At 44.9% G+C, this 14,887-nt stretch overlaps 1 long non-coding RNA gene across 1 annotated transcript; it reads left to right on the top strand.

Annotated features, from left to right (window-relative positions):
• The first annotated feature begins 3,705 nt into the window (after positions 1–3,705).
• On the top strand, positions 3,706–6,011 carry LOC142666695 (uncharacterized). The gene is made up of 2 exons (XR_012851721.1): positions 3,706–3,930; positions 4,156–6,011. It is a non-coding gene; the product is annotated as an uncharacterized LOC142666695 (long non-coding RNA).
• The last annotated feature ends 8,876 nt before the right edge of the window (positions 6,012–14,887 follow it).

Raw genomic sequence — 14,887 nt, 5'->3', positions numbered from 1 at the left:
TGACATAAGACATTCATTACCCCATTTGGTGAGATCCCCAGTATTCCAATCAAATGTGGGATTATGCAATTGCAACCAGGGAAGGCCTAAAACCAGATCAGACGATAATCCCTGCATCACCAGTACAGAGCACTGCTCCAAATGCATGGAGCCAACCAGGAGTTCAAAAACAGGAGTATGCTGAGTAAAATAACCATTAGCAAGGGGGGTTGAGTCGATTCCTACTACAGGGATAGGATAAGGTAAATCAATACAAGGCATCTTTAGAGACATAGCAAATTCCACAGACATGATATTAGCAGATGAGCCAGAATCCACGAAAGCACTGCCCGTGGCAGACCGGCCAGCAAACGAGACCTGAAAGGGAAGCAAAATTTTATTGCGTTTCACATTAACGGGAAATACCTGTGCGCCCAAGTGACCTCCCCGATGATCACTTAGGCGCGGAAGTTTTCCGGCTTCTTATTCTTGCGCCTGGGACAGGTGTTTAGTAGATGCTTGTCGTCCCCACAGTAGAAGCAGAGACCATTCATTCTGCGAAACTCCCTACGTTGTCGAGGGGACATGGAGGCCCCGAGTTGCATAGGTACCTCCGAGTCCTCCGTGGAGGGGCGAGGAGACGGGACCTCGGGGGGGATCGCAGAAAAGTCAGAGGGGAGCACACTGAAGCGTTCTAGCTGACGTTCCCTGAGACGTCGGTCAAGTCGTACTGCTAGGGCCATAACCTGGTCAAGGGAGTCAGGCGAGGGGTAGCTAACCAGCAGATCCTTCAGGGCGTCAGATAATCCTAACCTAAACTGGCACCTTAGGGCCGGATCGTTCCACTGAGAAGCTACGCACCACTTCCTAAAATCAGAACAGTATTCCTCAACCGGTCTCCTACCCTGACGTAAGGTCACCAGCTGACTCTCGGCTAAAGCAGTCCTGTCAGTCTCGTCGTAAATGAGTCCGAGGGCAGAGAAAAAACGATCAACAGAGGAAAGTTCAGGGGCGTCAGGAGCCAAGGAGAAGGCCCACTCTTGGGGCCCTTCCTGGAGTCGGGATATGATGATACCCACCCGCTGGTTCTCGGAACCTGAGGAGTGGGGCTTTAGGCGGAAATACAGTCTGCAACTCTCCCGGAAGGAGAGAAACGTCTTACGGTCCCCTGAAAACCGGTCAGGTAACTTGAGGTCGGGTTCTAGAGGTGAGGTGAGGGGTACTACTAAAGCAGCATCACCCTGATTGACCCTTTGGGCCAGGGCCTGGACCTGTAGGGAGAGGCCCTGCATCTGCTGGGTCAGGGTCTCAAGGGGGTCCATGACAGCGTCAGCGTAGGAGAAAAGGTAGACTAGGTAAGGGCTTGTAATTATGTAATGGCAGGAAGGAGGTGAAGGGAAAGTGAGCCCTAATCTACCCACCGCCCTGTCCCTGCCTACTTGCAACGACCCGCCCTAGGCGACGAGGTACAACTGGGCGGCGGTCCCTACGCTGGCTAAGTGCACAGGAAGACAAACAGGGAACACGCAAGGGAAGGGGCAGTAGCCACGGAACGCCACGAGGAAACGGGGCGGCGAACGAACAGTCAGGACCAGGACGAAGTGAGTACACCCGAGCGGGCACGGAGACAGAAGCAAGCCAGGGGCAAAGCAAAGCAGGTCAAGCAGAACTGCAGCAAGGCAGAAGCACGGCAGAAGCAGGCTGGAGCAAGCAGCAGTGGGGCCAGGAATCCAAAAGAATTACAAGCACTGAGGGAGAGCACAGGGCAGGTAATAAAGGGCAGGGGGCGGAGCTAACTCCGACAGACCAGGCCGCGATAGGCTCTTCCACTCCTGAGCCTGCCACCCTGGTTGGTGGGAGATGGTGTCAGTCGAACAGGTCTGGCCTCAGGTGTGGATTGATTAATCCCAGGAGTATAGCAAGATGAAGTACCTGGCAGATCCCTAACAGGCTCCTATAGCTACACCGCTGGATAAAATTGGATGCATTGTCTCAGCAGACAGTATCATACATGATAAGCTTAGATACATGTCCATACGTCCACCCCCCAAAAAAATGTGTGTGTATGTATGTAATTGCTTTGTTTTGTTATGTGTTAGCAATTTTTTTCTGAGTTTGTGTTTTTTTCAGGTTCGGTTGTTGGACTTCGGATTCGAGGACTACTTCGATGACGGCTTTTTTTATTCTCAATAAAATGGTTAAGGAGGGATGTGTGTTTTTTTTAATTTCAATGAAATATTTTTCTATGTCCTTGTATTTTTTTTAAACTTTATTACTACCGCCTTAGTAATGGCGGCCGGCTGATTGACAACGTCCATTGCTAAGGCGGGGCTTAGTGTTAGCCGGTGCAGAGTCTAACACTAACCCCCATTATTCCCCCGGTACCCACCGCCACAAGGGGTGCGGGGAAGCAGGTGGGCGTCGTAAAGCACCCACCGGTCCTTGTGCCTGCAGCCCGTTAATCTACGTGCGCTCCTAACGGAGTGCACAGACACTCCCCGCAGCCTGGTATCTCCCAGTATGGGCTTCTACTAGCAGCCTTAGTACTGGGGGAAAACATCGGGTCAGATCACAGCGGTGATCCCCGTAGATTAACCCCTTAAATGCGGTGGTCAATAACGACCGCCGCATTTAAGTTGTTATAACAATATCGGCACCCCGCTACGCGATTGCGGGGGTCGATTGTTGATATGGCAACAGGAAGCCTAACAAAGGCCTCCGGTCTGCCACCTATGGAACGCTAATGTGCCCCCCTGTCAGTGTGAAACTGACAGGTATAATATACCCTGCAATACATAAGTATTGCAGGGTATTATAACAACAACCAACAATTGGATCTTCAAGGCACTAGTAGGACTAAAAAAAAAACTTTAGAAAAAGTTTTAAAAAAAATGTACAAAAGTAAAAAAGTAAAATTTCAAAATAATAAAATTAAAAATCGCCCTTTTTCCCTTATAAAGTCCTTTATTATTAGAAATAAATAAATAAACTATGCATAACTGGTATCGCCGCATCTGTAACGGCCTGAACTATAAAAATATAATGTCATTTATCCCACACGGTGACCGCCATAAAAAAAATTATAAAAAAACCATACCAGAATCGCTATTTTTAGTCACTTAGTTAGAGATATTGGCAACTTCGACTACTACCAGAATTGAGATTAAATATAGGATGTCGGGGGGAATATTTCTTTTTATTATGAACATTGTATGCGGAGTGACCATAAATGACAACTTTTTACACCAGATTTGAGAACATTATTAAGAACTTTTCCTTTGACCCAGTTTTTAAACCGATCCCAAATAGGTCTGATCTGAAGAACAAAAAAAAAAACGATTACAGGCAAGTGTAACAGCTTCCCTCAGCAATGACAATCAAATCAGATCAGATTATTTTTTTTAATAGATTTATTAATCTGGCTAATTTCCTATGAAAATGGTGAACTGCTACAAGAGGAAAAGTATTGTCAACGGGCTTGGAATTTGTTGTCAGCTTGGCACACTTAAGGGTATTTCACATATAACTTGTGGGAGTTTTCCATTACTTAGCAATGCTAACCAATGTGCACGGTGACATTGTAATAACTTTCTATCAATACTATGACTAGCAGGAGATGTCACTTCTGGTCATATTTGTGACATCATCAGTCCAGGCGGCCATTGTTACCTCACTGCATGATGTCACAATGACTGATTCTATAGAAACTGGGGTTCAACGGGCAACTGCTCCGTCCAAGATAAGAAGATGAGTAGAGAAGACAGAAGATAATTCATCAGGAATCCGGAACACTGGAAACAAAAAACACAATGAACTCGATGCATGGCGGTGCAAGAACAAAATGGTACCTGGGGAGGTTCTGCTCTTTACTTTCAGGTTTTGGAGCCAATAAGAAAACAGTAACGTGGAGAAAATCTACCGCCATTATGCCGCCAATCTCCAGACAATTAGGTATGTACGTAATGTACACGTTTATTTAATCTGAAAATTTGAGGTTTGGGGGGTTGTTGTAAATTATTGTCAGAATTTACTCAGCAGTTTATGGCAGGTTTTTGCATAAACTGTACCAAACAGTCGCAAGCGGCGACGTAAAATACATTTTCCGTAAAATTTGAATAAACGTGGATTAAACTAAGTTAAAATAGCGCAAACTTTGCCCTTTTTATTCCATTGCAGGGAGGAGATCTGGACGGCGGCTGAAGATGAGGACAAGAACTGTGAAATTCATCAATCGTATGTAACGTGACAATTCTATTTATAGTTTTATATTTGGCGCCTTGTGATGTCATAACACACAAGTGGAGCAGCACGGTGGCTAGAACTGTTGCCTTGCAGCGCTGGGGTCCTGGGTTCAAATCCAACCAAGGACAACATCTGCATGGAGTTTGTATGCTCTCCCTGTGTTTGCGCTGGGTACTCTGGTTTCCTCCCACACCCCGAAAACCAATAGGGAATTTAATAGGGAATTTAGATTGTGAGCCCCAATGGGGACAGTAAAAGAGGACCCCTCTGTACAGCACTGCGTAATATGTTGGTGCTATATAGGTAACTGGTAACATGGATTATATAGGTCTAAATACGTAGAATCAATGCATTCACTTTAGCAAGAGCCTTGTTTGATGTCCTCCTATAACTCCTCCGTGTCACACATGCAAAGAGTCCTCAACAGTTATCCCACGGTTGTTTTCTGTGAGAACCTGGACCTTATTTGGTCTGTATAGAAGGTCTATGACCATGAAACACCGCCAGCACGGACGTTAATAAAACTGGATTATGCCAGGATAACAGGGAATGATGTTTTCCTATAGCTCGAACAGCAGACGAACACATGTCACAGGAGAAGGCCATAGGAGGGCAGTGTTCTCTTTCTCTTTCACAGCTGAGATGACCATAGTCGTGCTGTGATCAGTAAAGGAGCGGCCGGCATGATACCGGGACAACAGCTGGGATTGGACAACTTCTGGATATGCCGTATACGTAATGATATAAGTTACTATATAATACGATGTCATAGCTATCAATGAGATGTGTTTAGTTAGTTGCATTACAAGCTCTGATCCAGGGTTCTCGGACTGATCGCCTTTTCTCTGTGATCTCCCCAGAGTCCGATCAGTAGAGGGGCGGCCGGCATGATACCGGGACATCGAGGACAACAACTGGGATTGGACAACTTCTCTTTCTCTTTCACAGCTGAGATGACCATAGTCGTGCTGTGATTTCCAGAGTCTGATCAGTAGAGGAGCGGCCGGCATGATACCGGGACATCGAGGACAACAACTGGGATTGGACAACTTCTCTTTCTCTTTCACAGCTGAGATGATCATAGTCGTGCTGTGATCTCCAGAGTCCGATCAGTAGAGGAGCGGCCGGCATGATACCGGGACATCGAGGACAACAACTGGGATTGGACAACTTCTCTTTCTCTTTCACAGCTGAGATGACCATAGTCGTGCTGTGATCTCCAGAGTCCGATCAGTAGAGGAGCGGCCGGCATGATACCGCGACATCGAGGACAACAACTGGGATTGGACAACTTCTCTTTTTCTTTCACAGCTGAGATGACCATAGTCGTGCTGTGATCTCCAGAGTCCGATCAGTAGAGGAACGGCCGGCATGATACCGGGACATCGAGGACAACAACTGGGATTGGACAACTTCTCTTTCTCTTTCACAGCTGAGATGATCATAGTCGTGCTGTGATCTCCAGAGTCCGATCAGTAGAGGAGCGGCCGACATGATACCGGGACATCGAGGACAACAGCTGGGATTGGAAAACTTCTGTATATGCCGTATACGTAATGATATAAGTTACTATATAATACAATGTCATAGCTGTCAATGAGATGTGTTTAGTTAGTTGCATTACAAGCTCTGATCCTGGGTTCTCGGACTGATCGCCTTTTCTCGGGGTCAACAAGGAATTTTCCCCTGTGGCACAAATTGGCTAAACGTGCGCAGGGTTTTTGCCTTCTTCTTGATCAGTAGCTTTAGTTAGGAATTTCAGTTAAATAAATTGTGTTTTAATATTAAAAGCTTTGTCTCCTCGTCATTTCTCAATATTATATAGCAGTCAGGTATTAGTATATATTATGATAATCCAATATGGCTGTTTCCATGATGTATTGGATAATATGCACATACAGAAGAGATATTCATCATGTGAGCCATATAAATGCAACCACTTTAAAGGACACTAAAGGTAGAAACTATATACAAAATAAAAACTATCCACTTGGTCCTATGTTGTCTAAAAAATTCTTCTGTGAGTCCTAGATCAGACATTTTCCCCTCCGCCTTTTCACAAGTCTGTGTCTGGATGTATATAGACACTGGTTATAAAAGGAGCCCCCCCATACTGCTCTGTCTGCAATAAAACAAAAAATGTTAAGCTCCACCCCTCCACTAAAGCCACACTCCTCAGTCAGCAAAAATGAAAGAGATCAGGAAGAACTTGAAGAGGTTGGTGAGAACCCCAGCGATCAGCCATATTCCAAGGAGAATAAAGCAGCAAGTGTCTGATTTTACTGCAGCGCCATCACAGGGGAAAAGAAGAATTACACAGATAAAATGCAAAGGCTGTCTGTGTAATGCCTGGATGTGTCGATCCACCAAATTCCTATTTTCTCAAAGACTGCAAGCTCTTGCGAGCAGGTTCCTCACTCCTCTTGTTTGAATTAATTATTTTTGTCACTATGTAACGTCTGATATTGTCTGTACATGTTCCCTCTGAATTATAAAGTGTTAGGGAAAATGTTGGCATTTTTAAAATAAAAATTATATTTTTAAAACAAAAAAGTGGCGCAATAGGGAAGGGAGGGCGGGCAACACTGCTGGAGCAATCGCCAGAGAGGTAGGGAGGGCAATAAAGTTGTCTTATACATTGTCATGTGTCCCACCCAACAAATGGACGTACAGAAAGGGGAGACACTGACCTAACTTAATTGCCTCCTTTACTTGACCATTCCTTTATCCTGCAGTCCCTGGCACCTGCCTTATGCAATAAGGTGCCTGCTAATCTATAAAAGAAAAAGTATACTCAAAAATAACTAAAGTCGCAGGTGAAGTCCTGGAGTTGTATTATTATTATTATTATTATTATTATTAAGAGACACATTTTTGATTTTTCCTTGTTTCTGGGAAAGTTGGACAACAACCAATAGGGTCACCAATACAGCTCCCACTGAGGTTGTCACCCACTTTTCTCATCCAGGAGTGTGGAAAAGTTGGGTGACTACCTCTAGAGTTTCTGACTATTGTATTTAGGCATTTAGGTTACGCGATGAAAACTTGATACATAACGTACAGAAGGATTTAAAGTGTAAACTAAGGCCTCATGCACACGACCGTATTTTTGTCCACCCGTAAATACTGGCGTAAATACGGGTCCTTGGTCACCCTTATTCCACCCGTATTTACGGGCACGTTTTCGCTGCAAAATTACACTGCAGTAATCGGCAGCCATTCTCTCTATCAGTGCAGGATAGAGAGAAGGGACAGCCCTTTCCGTAATAAAAGTAAAAGAAATTCATACTTACCCGGCCGTTGTCTTGGTGACGCGTCCCTCTCTTGACATCCAGTCCGACCTCCCTGGATGACGCGCAGTCCATGTGACCGCTGCAGCCAGTGATTGGCCTGTGTTTGGCTGCAGCAGTCACATGGGCTGTAACATCATCTCAGGAGGCCGGACTGGAGGAAGAAGCAGGGAGCTCTGCATAAGTATGAACGTCTTTTTTTTTTTTACAGCTTTATCTATATTGTGATCGGCAGTCACTGTCCCTGGTGCTGAAAGAGTTACTGCCGATCGTTTAACTCTTTCAGCACCCTGGACAGTGACTATACACTTGCGTCGCCTAGCAACACTCCCGTAATTACGGGTGCACACACGTAGTCACCCGTAATTACGGGAGCCCCATAGACTTCTATGGGCTGCCCGTGCCGTAATTACGGCCTGAAATAGGACATGTTCTATATTTTTCAACGGTACAAGCACCTTCCCGTAAGCATACGGGGAGGTACCCGTGGCCAATAGAAGTCTATGGGCCCGTAATTACGGGCGTTTTTACGGTCGTGTGCATGGGGCCTAAGGGAGGGAAAAGAATCTTACAGTAAAAAATTAGAAAATAAGATATCAAATAATAATATAAGGGGAGTATTGGGCAGGTATGAAAAAGATTAAAATTGCAGAGTAAAAATGTGGATGGTAATATAGTCAGGGCTATCAAGTTTAGTGAGTTTTTTTAAAATAGATTCAGTGATGAAGGTGTACAGGCGCGTGACATGTCACAAGGATCTGATTATGGGGGATTAGGGTGGATACAACGTTGAAATGTCGTATGATGGTGGTGATCTTTCGTTTGTGATTACGGCAGATGAAGTCACTAGAGAATTGAGTAAGTTAAATGTGAAGAAGTGAGCGGGCCGGACCAGATATGTTGTAAGGTGTTGTGCAGGTCAGTTAGGAGAAGTTTTGGCTAAACTATATAACATGAGCATAACTTCACACAGGGCCGTCTCCAGGTTTAGGGGGGTCCTTGGTGCGCCCAACTCGAGCGGCCTCGGTATAAAGGCACAAACTAGACAGTGAATATGAATTTATACCACTGACAAAACCCTATAGCATAGGAATACCAAAATACAACAAAATCCCGCTAAGATTTTAAGGGGTTATCCGTCCTTTCAAAATTGATGGCCTATCCATAGGATAAGCCATCCATTTTCAATCTCTGGTGGTACAACTGTCGGGACCCCCCCTCCCAGATCAGCTGGCTCCTGGCATGTAAACATTTCTGGGAGACCAGAGATTGAAAATGGACCTATAATTAAGGATAGGCCATCAATTTTGAAAAGATAGCCAACCCCTTTAACTTTGAATGAAACACCTTAAAATATCAAAAGATAAACAATATTTTCAGTGATCAATGGCAAAGAAACCCTAGAACAGCATACATTCCATGTCAGAATTTATCAAACAATGCCAGAAGGATGTAGCCGTGGATCACTTACCATTCACATGTAAGTCCTGGGCCAATGAATCCAGATAGTTTCTGCGATGTGTGAATCTTGATGTATCTGTTACACAGAGATTGTGATTTCCGGAAGACCTGGCATCTGTAGGCTTGAGTATTTCAGTACCTGGAGGAATTAGAGGTAAAATGTAGGCTTGAGTATTTCAGTACCTGGAGGAATTAGAGGTAAACATGATGTTGATAAACTGTCTCTACCAATACCACCTATACTGTCCCTTACAGGGCACCAACCCCCCCAAAAAAGGCGACCTTTAAGCAGGGCCGGCGTCAGCATCCGGCGAACTCAGGCAAGTGCCGGGGGCCCACTCGGCCGCCGAGTGCTAATGCAGCCGTCATGGCTCTCCTCATGGCTGCTGTCCTGGCTTCACCGGGGAGTCCAGGGGCACAGGTTGGGCCGGGGGGCAGGTGCCCCCCGGGCCGGTAACCCAGTAAACTTTTAGGGCCGTTCTCCATATAGGCAATAGGCACATCTGCTAGAACACGCCCCTTCTCTCCCCTGACTCTGCCCGCACCACCAGAGCGGAGCAGGAGCGCCAGAGAGAAGACACCGAGGAGAGGCAGCCGGGCTGAGACTGAGGTGAGCGCTGTCTTAAAACAACTGAGCGCCGCTCAGTGCACTCAGCCTCCTGCCCCTTATTAACTTAAAAAATACATCGCTGTATACTTCTTCCCCATAGAGCCCTCAGTCAGATGCTCAGACCCAGGGCCGGTATCAGCACCCGCTGCCCTTTGGGGGGCTCACTCGGCCGCTGGGTGCTGTCTTATCCTGCTGTCATGGCTCCTCCAGGAGCGGAATCCCTGGCCAGAGCGTTACCGATGCTCTGGCTGGGGATTCTGCTCCTGGAGGAGCCCCTGACATCACTGTCCATGTATGTGTTTGGCAACGCTCTGGCCGGGGATTCCACTGTTAGAGGGAGCCCCAATGGCGCTATCTACAGGGGGGGGGTGGCACTATCTACAGATGGCCGGGAAGCAGGTGGGTGTCGTAAAGCACCCACCGGTCCTTGTGCCTGCAGCCCGTTAATCTACGCGCGCTCCTAACGGAGTGCACAGACACTCCCCGCAGCCTGGCATCTCCCAGTATGGGCTGCTACTAGCAGCCTTAGTACTGGGGGAAAACATCGGGTCGGATCACAGCGGTGATCCCCGTCGATTAACCCTTTAAATGCGGTAGTCAATAACGACCGCCGCATTTAAGTTGTTATAACAATATCAGCACCCCGCTACGCGATTGCGGGGTCGATTGTTGCTATGGCAACCGGAAGCCTAACAAAGGCCTCCGGTCTGCCACCTATGGAACGCTAATGTGCTCCCTGTCAGTGTGAAACTGACAGGTATAATATACCCTGCAATACATAAGTATTGCAGGGTATTATAACAACGACCCAACAATTGGATCTTCAAGGCACTAGTAGGACTAAAAAAAAAAAAGTTTAAAAAAAGTTTTAAAAAAAAATGTACAAAAGTAAAAAAGTAAAATTTAAAAATAATAAAATTAAAAATCACCCTTTTTCCCTTATAAAGTGCTTTATTATTAGAAATAAATAAATAAACTATGCATAACTGGTATCGCCGCATCTGTAACGGCCTGAACTATAAAAATATTATGTAATTTATCCCACACGGTGACCGCCATAAAAAAAATTACAAAAAAACCATACCAGAATCGCTATTTTTAGTCACTTCAGCTCCCATAAAATTTAATAAATAGGGATCAAAAAGTCGCATGTACCCAAAAATGGTACCAATAAAAACGACAGTTTGTTGCGCAAGCCCTCACACAACTTTTTTGTTGTGAGAAGTTTGCTTCGGAGGCCTGTGCCTTAGTGAATTACCACACTAGGGCCACATGTGGGATATTTCTAAAATCTGCAGAATCTGGGCAATAAATATTGAGTTGTGTTTCTCTGGTATAACTTTTTGTGTTACAGAAAAAATTAGATTAAAATGTATTTTTCGACAAAAAAAAAATATTGTCAAATTTCACCTCTACATTGCGTTAATTCCTGTGAAACACCTAAAGGGTTAAGAAACTTTCTAAATGCTGTTTTGAAAACTTTGAGGGGTGCAGTTTTTAAAATTGGATGACTTATGGAGCTTTCTAATATATAAGGCCCTCAAAGCCACTTCAGAAGTGAACTGGTACCTATAAAAATAGGTTTTGGAAATTTTCTTGAAAATGTGAGAAATTGCTACTAATGTTCTAAACCTTGTATCGTCCTAGAAAAATAAAAGTATGTTAAAAAACCGATGCCAATCTAAAGTAGACATATGAGAAATGTTAACTAGTAACTATTTTGTGTGGTATTACTATCTGTTTTACAAGCAGATACATTTAAATTTAGAAAAATGCTAATTTTTGCACATTTTCTCAACAAATACTGAATTTATTGATCACATTTTTCCCCTAACATAAAGTACAATATGTCACGAGAAAACAATCTCAGAATTGCTTGGATAGGTTAAAGCATTTCCAAGTTATTACCACATAAAGTGACACGTCAGATTTGAAAAAAACCGGCTGCGTCCTGAAGGGGTTAATAGACTAAACAAGATTGTCAAGGAGGCGAGTAGTATTATTAGAGGTGCAATTGAACCGTTTAGTGCGGTGGCGGAAAAAAGCATTTTACGGAAATTTAATAGGATTGTTACTTGTCCTCAACATCCGCTACATAACTATGTTAAATCTCAAAGGAGTTCATTTAGTAAATGTCATCGGCAATTAAAGTGCGCTAAAGACGTATATGAGGTCATTTTTACCTACTGCTGTATCCTTATTTAATAGTGATGGCCTAAATTGGTTTTATTTATTAATTGCTATTTGTGAGTATTAATGTTACTACTTAATCAACAGAATTTTAGATATTAACTTTATTATAAATGAAATATATATGTATTGTTGATGTCTTTATGTGGCAACCTCTTTGACTATTATTAATTTCCCTATTGGGATCAATAAAGTCTTTCTTATTCTTAGATGTTTTCGAACAGCAGCAACTATTATGAAGTCAAATATCGCCCTCTAGAGGTAAATATTGGGTAACACTTTCTTAAAAAAAAGGGATAAGCCTAAGGATATAGCAGACTTGGTTATGAACAAACTTCTATTCTACACATTTATATGCTCCGGTGTATTAATCATAGAAAACATGTCAGTAGAAATGGGTAACAGTCGTATAGCAGCCAACAATAAAGAATAAAGATTACGTAACCCAATCATGGTGGTTACCCTTAGGCTATGTTCACACACTTAACAAAAAAAGGCTGAAAACACAGAGCTGTTTTCAAGGGATTTTCAACTAGCTTTTTTTGCGGCGCTTTTTACGTCCGTTTTTTTAGCTATTTTTCTATTGTCAATGAAAAACAGCTCCAAAAACAGCTCAATAAGTGACATGCACTTCTTTTTATGAGGCGTTTTCACAAGGCGTTTTTTTTACGTGGCTGTTTTAAAAACCGACACGTAAAAGACGTCCTGTGTGAACGGAATGCCGTTTTTCCCATTGAAGTCAATGGGCAGATGTTTGGAGTCGTTCGGCTCCCGTATTTTTAGCAGTTTTTCGGGGCGTTTACAGCTGAAAAATAGGTTGTGTGAACATACCCTTAAACAAAATACTCCGAATACATGTCCAACCATCCAATCATGAGGACAGCGGTCTACAGATCTTCAATTTAGCTCCGTCTGAGAGTAGAAAAGCACCACTCTTGTCCATGGGCTGCAGCTAGACTTAAAGGGGTATTCCGGTTACAAGTCACCCCCTCTCCGTAGGGTAAGGGGTAACTTGCTGATCGGTGGGTGTCCGATTGGACCACCACCATTTACAAAATCGGGGAGCCCGAACCCCAAGTTTGAACCGAGCGGCAGGTCGCTCATGCGCACTGCAGATCCATTCATTCTCTATGGGAGCGCCGGAGATATCAGGGTGCAGTTTTCGGCTTTTTCTGGTGCTGCCATAGAGAATGAATGAAGCGACAGTGCGCATGAGCGGCCTGCCGTGTGGTTTAGACTTGGGGTTCGAGCAACTTCGGTCTCCCCGTTCTTGGACACCCACCGATCAGCAAGTTACCCCTTAGCCTACGGATAGGGGGTAACTTGTTGTAACTGGAATACCCCTTTAAATTTACTCTAATGGGGCTAGAGCCGAATTCACAGGAGCGGAAAAAAATCTGCCAACCATCTGCCGGGCTCCCACGGGTTGGATACGCTGCATAAAAATCACGCAGCGTATCCAACCTGGAGCCCGCAGCACCTTACACTGCATAAAAAAAAAAAAAAACACTCATACTTACCCCCTCCCTCGACGTCCGCTCCGGCCTCCTAAGATGACATTGCTGGCCATGTGACGCTGCAGCCTGTGATTGGCTGCAGCGGTCACACGGGATGAAATGTCATCCCAGGAGGATGAACGGTCGGAAGGAGGGCGTTGTCTGTAAATATGATTTATTTATTTTTTCCCAGAGTTGCAATTTTTGTGGCCTAAACTCTGCGATTACGCCGCAAAAGTCGCAACACTTGGCTTTCTGTTGCGGGTTTTGCATCCCCATTGAATTTAATGGGCAAAACCTGAAACAGAAAATCAAAAACGCGGCATAAATTGACATGTTGCGGAATTTAATTCCGCACCGCAGGTCAATTTATGCTGCGTTTTTTTCCACAGCGCGGGAATGAGATATTCTAAATCTCATCCGCTTTGCTGCTACTGTAAATGTTGTGGAATTTCCACACAGAATTCCATTGCGGGAATTCTGCAGTGTTTACGCAACGTGGGAACCCGGCCGCCTTAGGGCTCATGAATACGACCGTAGTGGTGTGCACGGCCCGTGATTTGCAGCCCGGACAGCCGCGGAGTGTCACCCGCGGGCCACCTGCAAATCACAGGCCGTGCACGTTCATTTCAATGAGCCTGGACCGCAAAACGCGTCCGTAATAAGACACGTCCTATCTTTTTGCGGTCCAGGATCCCAGGTAATGCACGGACAGTGGAAACCACGACCACGGTCGTGTGCATGGGCCCAAAGAAATGAATGGGACCGCAATTCACCCTCAGATTTGCGGGGGAATTGCGGCCTCAAAAACGCGTTCGTGTGCATAAGGCCTCAGGATATTTTCTCACTGGCAGGATACGCTGCAGATTTTCTTCTTCCTTCTGCTTCTGGCACCGACCACTGCAGAGCTTCTGGCACCCAGATCAGCTGATCAGTGCGTGGTCCAGGTGTCGGACTCCCCCCCCCCCCCGATCATATACGGATGACCTAACAGCGCCCAGCCTGAACGACCCCTTTAAGAGAATTACAGGGCAGATCTATTTAAAGGCTCATGGGTATAAAGTAATATTCTGAATGTAAATACTCGAATAACCTTTAGACAAGTTATTAAATTCTGCTTAAGGCCCTATCACACCGGCCGATTTTGGCCAGTGCAGCAAGCGCTGACCAAAGAGATATCGTTGATCGGCGCTCATTTGCTCCGGTCACAAGGAGCTAGTATGGGGATGAGTGGTCGTTACTCTGATCACTTGTCCCCATACATCATGTAGGCAGCGCGTCTCCGTTTACACAGGGAGATGCGCTGCCGACAACGATATTTTACATTTTTAAAACGATACGATCATCTGCTGACCGCTACTCTGTTTACACAGGGCAATTATTGGCAACGAGCGTTATATGAACGTCTTTGCTCGATAATTGCCCAGTGTAAACCCCCCTTTAGTCATAAATTCTAAGGAACATCTAAGGGTATGTTCACACGGCTTATTTTCAGCCTTTTTCTGGGCCGGAAAATAGGAGGGATGAACGCCTCCAAACATCTGCCCGTTGCTTTCAATGGGAAAAAAGTGAGTTTCGTTCCGACGGGGTGTTTTTTTACGTGGTCGTTCGAAGAAAAA

The sequence above is a fragment of the Rhinoderma darwinii genome, chromosome 13 (assembly GCF_050947455.1).
Source record: "Rhinoderma darwinii isolate aRhiDar2 chromosome 13, aRhiDar2.hap1, whole genome shotgun sequence".
Lineage (NCBI taxonomy): Eukaryota > Metazoa > Chordata > Amphibia > Anura > Rhinodermatidae > Rhinoderma > Rhinoderma darwinii.
Note: the sequence above shows the minus strand (reverse complement) of the source record. Positions and strands in the feature narration are given on the sequence as shown.